The sequence below is a fragment of the Cryptomeria japonica genome, chromosome 10 (assembly GCF_030272615.1).
Source record: "Cryptomeria japonica chromosome 10, Sugi_1.0, whole genome shotgun sequence".
Lineage (NCBI taxonomy): Eukaryota > Viridiplantae > Streptophyta > Pinopsida > Cupressales > Cupressaceae > Cryptomeria > Cryptomeria japonica.
The window spans coordinates 655,374,141-655,383,681 of record NC_081414.1 but is presented as its reverse complement, the minus strand read 5'-3'; positions in this window follow the sequence as shown (position 1 = coordinate 655,383,681).

The window sequence follows — 9,541 nt, the reverse complement described above, 5'->3', positions numbered from 1 at the left end:
GGATTGGGATGGAGGAGTAACATTGTTGTATGTAGGTTGAAGTTGAGAGTAAGGAGGTGGAACGCTATGATAGGTAGGTATGAGAGATGATTGGGTCACAAATGGAAGATGCATGGAAGGAGGTACATGAAAGAATTTCGATTCACAAAGTTTCCCCCTTGAGTAACATATTACATGTGTAGGATTAATATTTTGTGTGGAAGTAGTCATGATAGGAGATGTGAATGTAGGAATTAGGCAAGGATGTAGGCATATGAATAGAATGATAAACTTGTCTAGTAGCTTGAGTATAACCAAGGACATCAACACAAATTTTCATAGGCATGACATTAGTGTCAACAATATGAGAAAGGTCACCCAACAAATGAACACCAAGTTTATTACCTTGTACCATTATTTTTATTCCTTCAATCAATGCGATTGCCTCACATTCAAGGTATTGCCGACTCATCCATTGTTCAAATTCATTGTCAATCTTCTCCAATTGATCAATCAAAACCCTAGTTAATTTTTTATCCACACCATGAGAATTATGAACAGAATGGGGATAAATGACATAATTTGTAGGATTAGAGGAACCAACAACATTCTCATGAAATAAGTTATCCAAATTAGGATCCATATCTTTAGTAATTAGACCTTGGGAAGCCTTAATTGTACAACTTATTCTCATAGGAACATTGTAGGTAGGACTAATGGTAGTAAACCTCATGCACAAAGGAGGGAAATCTAATTTAAAATTGAAATTTGTGATTAAACAATGCAAAATTTTATAAAAATGATTCATTAAACAATGAATTAAGAAAGTTGATTTGTGATTTTGAAAGATAAATGCATCTAGATCATAGCATAGCACATCATAAAGATTAGATGTGATGATTTAAAAAAGAATGCAACCCACATGTAAGTTTAGAATTATAAATTAGGGATTTTGTAAATTCAACCACTAAATTAATGTGATTCAGTTGAAAATTAAATCTATAAGTGTAAATTCTAATTTCAAATTGCATATAAGTAATCAGATCTGAAATAATAAATCCAAATTAGACAACCCACAAGCTCAATTTTAGAATTAAAAATCAGGGTTTTGTGAATTTAACTTGTAAATTTGTGTAATTCAATAAAAAATTAAACTTGCAAATATAAAATTGAATTTGAATATGCATAAACACTCAAATCTAAGAAAATAAATCAGAAATTAAGAGTTTAAGATGTCACATTCACCAAAATGTGACATGGTGAAAAATTAGGGTTTCACCAAATGATATAGTAAAATCCTTGAATTGTACTTAGAAACTAATTACATTAAAGAGGGGTGAACACAATAGATCTAGCCTCAAATCAACATGGATATGGCTAAGAATTCCTATTGGATTCACTAGATTAGAATTTGATACACACTTTTAAGTTGAATTGTGAAAATACTAAAATTAGGTTAAATGTGTTGAACTTTAAGTAATTATGCATAAACAGTGAGCTAAATTCATCAGATAGAGCCATGAACTTGGATCTGAGCTATATGAGGGTGTTTTGATCTATTCCCAAAAGGTCATCTTGAAAAATAGGGACCAAAATACTTGTTGCTCTGGTTCTTCACACTTTTTATTATCCAACGGGGAACCTGTTTGTCTCTGTGAATAAATTCAATCCTAAAAATTACAACTTTCTCCCTATTCCTGCAATTAGTAGAGAAGGGAAATTGGTTTAAAATTGGGGTTTACTGTAGTACCCCTACCCTAATCAATCTCTAACCTGGGTTTAATCTTGATTAGTCTATCGTAATATTATGTTTTAGTCAGATGATTGATTTTACGCATAGCTATTGATGTGGTTTCACCCTAGTTGTATGCAAGTTGTTAGTGTACTTATTTCGTGGTATTGATATCGGGCTAACACTTTCATTAAATTTTATGTATGTATGCATGTATGGCTCTTGGTTGCAGGAAATTTCAGGTACAATGCCGCATGAGTGCGAGGTTCGTCTTCACCTGGATGTACAGGTTTGAGTGTACCTTTTTAATCCTTAGAGATGGATTAGGTAGTCGTAGGACCCTAGTTGACCTTAGTCGTGCTCTAGTGAGCATCGCCAGTCGTCGTCGGTAATCCCTTTTTGTTTGGGTTTGCGAGTCGTCTGTTTGGTTGGCTTTCTCGATTTGCGTGCTTGGTGTGTTTGGTTAATTGGTTAATTAGTCCTTAGTAATTATTTTGGATTATATATGCGTTTGTGCATTGAAGACTAATGGATTAAATTAATCTGGTTTCCGTTATGCGATTTCCGTTGATATGAATTGCTTATTTTAAATTGGGAAGTAAATTCGATTTAATGACTGTTTTCGAATATTTAATGCATTTTATATATGCTGTTGAAACAAGAAATTTTTGTATTTTATCACAATAGATTGATTGTATTCTGTTGGCTTTTAAAATTTTGAAAGGTTAAATCGTATTAATTGAGGAAATCATTTTTTGAATTAAAAAGCAAGTTAAATTGTTGCTATAGTTGAAAAGAATTAATTTTTGAGAGTTATTTTGAAATAAAAATTTTAAATTCCAAAAATAGAATTTTTGGTCAACTCTTCCATATAACCCAAATTTGGGGAAATTTGGAGAGGATGGACTTTTTGGGGAATTTTTGGTTGGAAAGAAAATTGGGAATGAAATTGGAGGTTTTGGGAAGGAATGATGCTGGACCTGGCAGGTGGGCTCTCCTTCAGCCATCCCAAGATTGCGTTTTAAGGTAGGAATCTGAATTTGTTATTGAAAATCAATTGATTGTCCATTTGAATCTGGCTGGAAATTTTCTTATTGAGGTGTGTTATTCCTCATTGCTGTATGGTGTTTGGAAACCCCCTTTTTGTGTTGGGAATGGATGAATTCCATCAAGAATCTTGATGCCAAAACTGATTTCGTTGAAAACGGATTTTATATTAAACCGAAATTTATAAACAAATTGTGTTGTTGTTTCAAAAAAAAAAAGGAATGAGAGAATTTCGAAATGTGATTTAAATTTTATAGCGCTGTGTATATATCCATCCTTTTTTTTTACCCCTGTGCGTTTTTTTTTCTTGTTCAAGCGAGCTGTGTGTATGAAATGAAATTTTAAGCATATTTCTCTCGAACCATGCGTTTTGGTTTGTTTTTAAAAAAAACCACCGGTTGGGGATTGGAGGCAGGGAGCGGAGCTCCACCCGCTCCTCCTCCCCTCCCTCTCCCTTGCTCCTCGTTTGTCTCCCACGCAGCACACACTGCAGCTGCGGCTGCGGCCCACGATGGTGGCCGTAGGGGCCGCGGTGGCCGCAGGGCGCCGCGGCACCTGCGGGCACCACCGCGTGCGCCGCCCGCACCCCTCCCTCGGCTAGGGTTAGGGCACGGCCGCTTCGCCTGCCTTGTTTTAAATGCGTTTTAAAAAAATATATATATATATAGTATTATAAAATGGTGTTGTTAATGTATTTTCTTTTAGTATTCGAAAAAAAAAATACATATGATTTGTAATATCATGTTAATGTATGTTATTTTGATGTTAAGTTTAATTAGTTCTTAATTTTGATTAAAGAGGCATTAATCGTCACAATTGTTAGGTTGATAATGATTAATTTTATAATAGAGGTTATAGGTTAATTGTTATTCAACCTCATTTCGTGACTTATGTCTCTATCCAATTAAGTTCTACGACTGGAATATTGCAATTTAATATTGTCGATTATTCTCTGTTTGATCTTAGCTAATAAATTAATACCTTACCTTCTAGCTGATTAGGGAATTTGGCTATTTGAGGTAGTATTGTTTAAAAATAATAGAGAATAAAATGTTATTGGAAAACCGTTGAAATACGATGTAATTACTACTTGATGATGTTAAATTTTATCGTAGAACATATCATTTGAGTAATTGTAAAGTAGTGAAATATTTATCATTGGGCATTAGAAATTTAATGATATGCATTGGGAATGACTATCCCCATTTAGATTCTCTTTCTACATTTTTATTTCCGTAATCCATATTATGTAACTGGAATTGAAATTATGAATCTGTAGAGATTGATTTTAAACCAGTATGTTAATGACGTTTTGGATTGAAGATTAAATATCTTATTTTAGTCGATTAATGGTTGTCTGAATTTTATTAATGTGAATTGGTTTAAAACTCGTTATGACTTCATATGTCTCTTCTATGCCTTGAACCTTAAAGAGTTAGAAAACCAAGAACAACTTATCCCTAGTTGAGGTAGATAACTGTAAGCTGATTTAGATCTTATAGAAATCTTGATCGACTTGTATGATTAAATCAATTCGAGGAAATATTGTCTTTTCTGATTATTGCCTTGCGAGTTTAATTTCTGTATTCGCCTTTAATTATGAAATGGCATGTTTTGCTTTGTTTAGTAGGACCCTGTCGTATGGATTGACTTGGGGTACCTGTTTTAGTCCTCGATTCCGAGTTGACTGTTGTATTGTGGTAGTGTCATTTTGGTCATATCCTCGTTGTGTGAGTCGAATGATGATTTGTGGTTGACCATTGTTGGTCAGGTCTCTAGTTAGAGTACCGTCAGTAAGTGTACCACTTTTGAGTCGTGTTTGACCAGATGATTGTTTCTTCTTCTTAAACTCCATTCGTCTGACCATGTGTATTCCTTGGTTTTGAGTTCGTCTGAGTTTAGTCTAGTGTCGTATGGGAAAGTGGCTTTCGATTAGGGGCCGCGCCCAAAGTGGCTGCTGGGTAACCCGTCGAAAGTGAGTCTAATAAGTGATAACCTTTAAGTAGATTAGAATGTAATCTCTAAATAAGATAATGTGCCTCACACATGAGACGAATGCTATCATAGATTCGGCATGCTGTGAGAAGGCCTGAAATGGCAAACCATCTTCCTTGTCTTCACGAGAGGATGTGTGGGTCCACATGAGGCTTGGATGGGCCAGAAGCTCAGATTAGGTTGCCAGGGTGACCCAGTGTATGGGACCGAGACCTATGAAGACTTGCCATGGTATCCATACCAGGTTGTGTGATGACACTTGTCCCTACGTTCGCTACTGTTTTGTCATTTTGTCCTGTAGGGAGTGCATCTGTGAGTCGTCCTTTTGTCTCTGCCTTGTGAGTGTCGGTTTCGTGTTTGACCTTGGGTGGTGATGGCTCAGTTTTATGGATGCTCTCTTGGACCTCTTGTTTTAGCTTTGATTATGTTCAGCTGGATCCTGCTCTTTTCAAGGATCGTTTATGTATTAATTGACCGATGCGGTCATTTGTATATTGTTTATGTATCGCCTTGATGGCTGGGTTGTATAGTGTAACCTCTTGTATTCTTAACTTTATTATTTATCAGAGGGGTCTTGCAGTTGAGTAGACTCGGAGATGTAGCCCTTTAGGGGTGAACTCCGAGATCATTATGGTGTTATGTGATGTATTCTCTTATGTTTCCTTTATTCAGCTTTATCATGTATGATTAACTTATGTTAGAATGGTTAAGTGGATTATTGGAATTAACTATAAATGCTTATATTCAGTTCCTTCTTGAGTGCCATGTTGATCGAATGCTTAAGTGGTTTAGATGAGATGTATCGTAGATGCTAGTATGCAATCGTCCTTTGAAATGCAATAAGTTGGAATATGAAAGAATGTAATTTAGAGTAATGGAATATACTCAGTTGTTATTAAGGTATTTAAATATGCTTGGAAAGATCTCTTATGTTATGATGAAATCCTAGTGTATTAGAATGTTAGATGTATGGTTTGTAATTTTAAATGAAAAGCTTGAATGAAGATTATGAATGGATCTTAATGATGAATCTTCGCTTGTGATTTATATTTCCATCTTTGAAAGAAATTATCCTGAATATGAATTATCTCGTTGTTAAGATAATTAGCTTATTGGATTAATTGAGTGAGTTAAGTGAATTGTGAAATGTAAGTAATCTCGTTGGGAAAACTCTTTAGGTGTTAGTTGAAGTCTTCCGCTATGTTATCTGAATATTTGATATCTTGTTGCATCTTATGTGTTGTAACTTTAAAAAAAAAAAAAATTTGCACTCTATTCTTGTGTTATGGCTTAATCCCTTCGGGGTTTCCTAGTGGGGCATTACATTTGGTATCAGAGCCCATGTTGCAAACATGGGGATCTCTGGTGTCGCGTGTGCCCTCTATTGGTGTGAGGTGTATCGACCTTATGTGTATGCTTGTCCTCCTTTTGCGTGTGAGTGATTGAGCAGACCTTAGCTTGTGTGGAACGTGTGTGTTCACACCTTGTTTTTGCCTTCTTGATGTTGGTGATTGAGTGTTGTACTCTTTAGACTAACCCATTTGGGTTGGTCCATGCTTGTCTTGAATCTGAAAGTGCGAATTGTGTGTGTTTAAAGATTATGATCTAGCTTAGTGTTGTCCACTTGAAGGACTAGTATGGCATTTATTGTATGCTTATTTTGTAGAAAATTAAATGATTATCACCATTCCTCTCTTCTTTCTGGAAATTAAAATGATTAAGATATGTGTAATTATCTCTGATTTGAGTTTTCTTGTTTGCAAGAGAAAAAAAAAAAAAAAGGGGTGTGACTTCTTGAACCCTTGTGTGAGCCTTATGTCGCTTATGTCTTTAGATCATTAATAGGGCTATGGGTTTAAAAATTTGTTTTGGGTGAATGGGAGAAAACTGTATGTGAATGGTTAAAGAATGCTCCACGTGTATTTTGTAGGAGTAGCATGATTAAATTCTACCTTAGTAAGGTGCATTGCTATGCGAATAGTTGAATTATGTGAAACTGCTTGGTTTGTAGAAGAAGTATTAAAAAAGAGCATGTTATTGTAGCTTTGAGAAAGTATTAATGTGTTCCCTGAAAGATTGTTTTATGTGTTATCCGAAAGATTGTCTTATGTGTTTTATTAAACCAATTTGATTGAAGATTTATTTTAGCAAATGCTCCATTGAACTCGCTTTTGGGTATAATTAATTACCTTGATGTGTTTAGAAAGTGCAAATGAAAAGCTTGTTTGATGTGCATGCATTAATATGTGTTATTTGGGGTAATAGCTCTTTGCTTATCTTTGATCGTAATGTGATCTTCTCTTATAGGTTGCAAATTATGACATGTGCCTATATTGTATTATTTATGTGAGTGTTCTTATGAGGTCTTGCATTATCGAAAAGATTGCTTCTCTTGATCTCTGTTCTGTTTGGAAAACTCGAACCTCCTGTGGCAACCATAATTATTGGAAATGTTTTTGTTAGGCTGATTGTCATCCTTCTAAAATGGCAACGAAATGAAAACCGTGTAATTAAAATGATAGGCTTATAGTGGGAAATTTTATAATGTAGCGTGATCTTGTTTGATCTTGTGTCTTCGTAGGAAATAGTTTGGCTATCAAACTCTCTTTCCCTTCTCTTTGCCTAATCATAAGTTTTTTTAGAAATGCTATTAAGAGTGCATTGATTTAAATAGAATGCATATAAAACATGTGAAATTGTATGTTTGCTTTTGGCTTCATAGTGATAGATGAAAGTCTTAAGCTTTAGAAACGAATTTGCTTAGCTAGTAATTTAATTAGGAATGCTTAGAGAGATTCGAGAAAGCTATAGGAATGATGTTATTTCCTTATGTAATTGTGAATTGTTTATAATTTCAGTACTTGAATCTAGAGTAAACTTGATTCAGTTATTTATATAGAAAGCATAATTGGAATCTTCCTTGTATAGATGTTAGCGTATTGAAAGGTATTCCCCGTAAATGTGACTAAACCAGTACTGGTGTATTTGTGTGCGTTGTAAGAAACCAGTGCTTATTATGTGTGCCCATGGATTGGTGAAGTAATCAACCATGGAGGATATGTTGCTTATGAGTATGGGAAACCATACTGTCTATGTGCTGTTGTTTATTTGTTTCCCTATTGAGTACCAAACCTCGGGTTGTGGGTAACTCAGTATGTTAAGGGGTAGTATTCGAAGCGACCATTCCTTGAATAGGATGGATTGGCATACGAGTAATGTCGGTGTGAAGCGACTTTAGCTTCTCTACTTCGAGGAATGATATAGTTGTACTACTAAACTGTATCAAGGTGTACTCAATACTTTCCCTTTGATGAATCTATTTATAGGTTTATGTGTGCCAGCCTATTCCTCTTCCTTATTTGAGCATTTTGGATGGTGATTCTTGTGTATAGTGATGGTATGATTTGGAGGATCCTTTGCCTTGTCTTCATGAAAGGTAGGTTTATTCACATGTGCTGCCAGTTAGTATGTGTTGGTGGGCATGTGGGTGGACCATAGTCATGTATACCTCTGTCTTATAGTGAGTATCCTTCTAGGTACGTCGCTATGCGGGATGTGGCCTGCGCGTGCTTATTCCGCGAGGGGCACTACCGTGCAGGATACGTCCATTGTGTGTGTTCTCCACTTGGGGTATTGCCATGCCACGTGACGACGTGATGCGGGGTGATGTCGAGGTGCATACCGCCATGCCATGTGGATAGTGTGACTATGTCGCACCACATGATGAGCTACTGCAATAGCTAGTCAGTTGTTCCTTCCTTCCTCATTGGTGGCTAGATGTTAGTCACACAGTGATGTAATGTGCAGTTGTGATATTCTTTATATTTCTTTGGGGATCAGCAATTTATTTTACTTTGATTTTGAAGGTTTGGCCATGATCTTGTGATCTTTTGCACTTTGATTTAGTGTTGAAATTCCGGATTAATTTTTTTGCCTTACTGTTGGAATTGATGATTATTATCTTTATTCATCTGTACTTTGGTGGCTAAACTGGTTTATCATTATTGTTTTCAGATGCTGGTCTTGTGTCGAAATGTGAAATTCCTCTCCAAGGACGTATGATACGGAATTGGTAGAGTGTGTGTGAGGAAGTTGATATAGGGAACCGTGAGGATAGGGGGTATGTGAGGCTGTGACGCAGCTAGTACCCACTACCTACCTATGTGTGGTGACTATCTCTTGGAGGCTAACCACCTTGTTCAACAAGGGATATTCACAAAGGTCTTGTATGGAAGGTAGCACCGCTATGGTGTGCCTAGCACCATCGAGCCCTTGAGTGAGATATTGGATATTTATGATCATATTGTTGTTATGAGATCAGGCATAGAGATGCTGATCGTGCATGTTATCTTTGACCGAGCATTAGACATGCTCACATGTGACCTTTTCTGTTATGCATTCCAGTTATGTGGATGGTTATTATTTGTATCATGGAGTAAATTGTGTTAGCTTGTCACTATGTTATGGGACATAGCCTTTGGAAAGGTTTTCTTATGCCTGGCAAGTGTAATCAATTGAGTTATTTATGATGCTCTTATTTATTGAAAGTTAATTTGGTTGTAGAAATTGATATTTCAAGCTAGTTCTATGTTATAAATTTTATGAGAAGGATGGATTGGTAAAGGAAATTGATCTTGATAGCATGTTTTCTGGTCATGGTTGATAGATGATTATGGTAATTGTTGTTTACCTCTTTGTAATGCTTTAATTTGGTGTAATGAAAGGAAGAAAATTCTTGTTTCTCTGCTATGATTGTGGATAATTCCTAGAATATTTTAAGGAATGTAT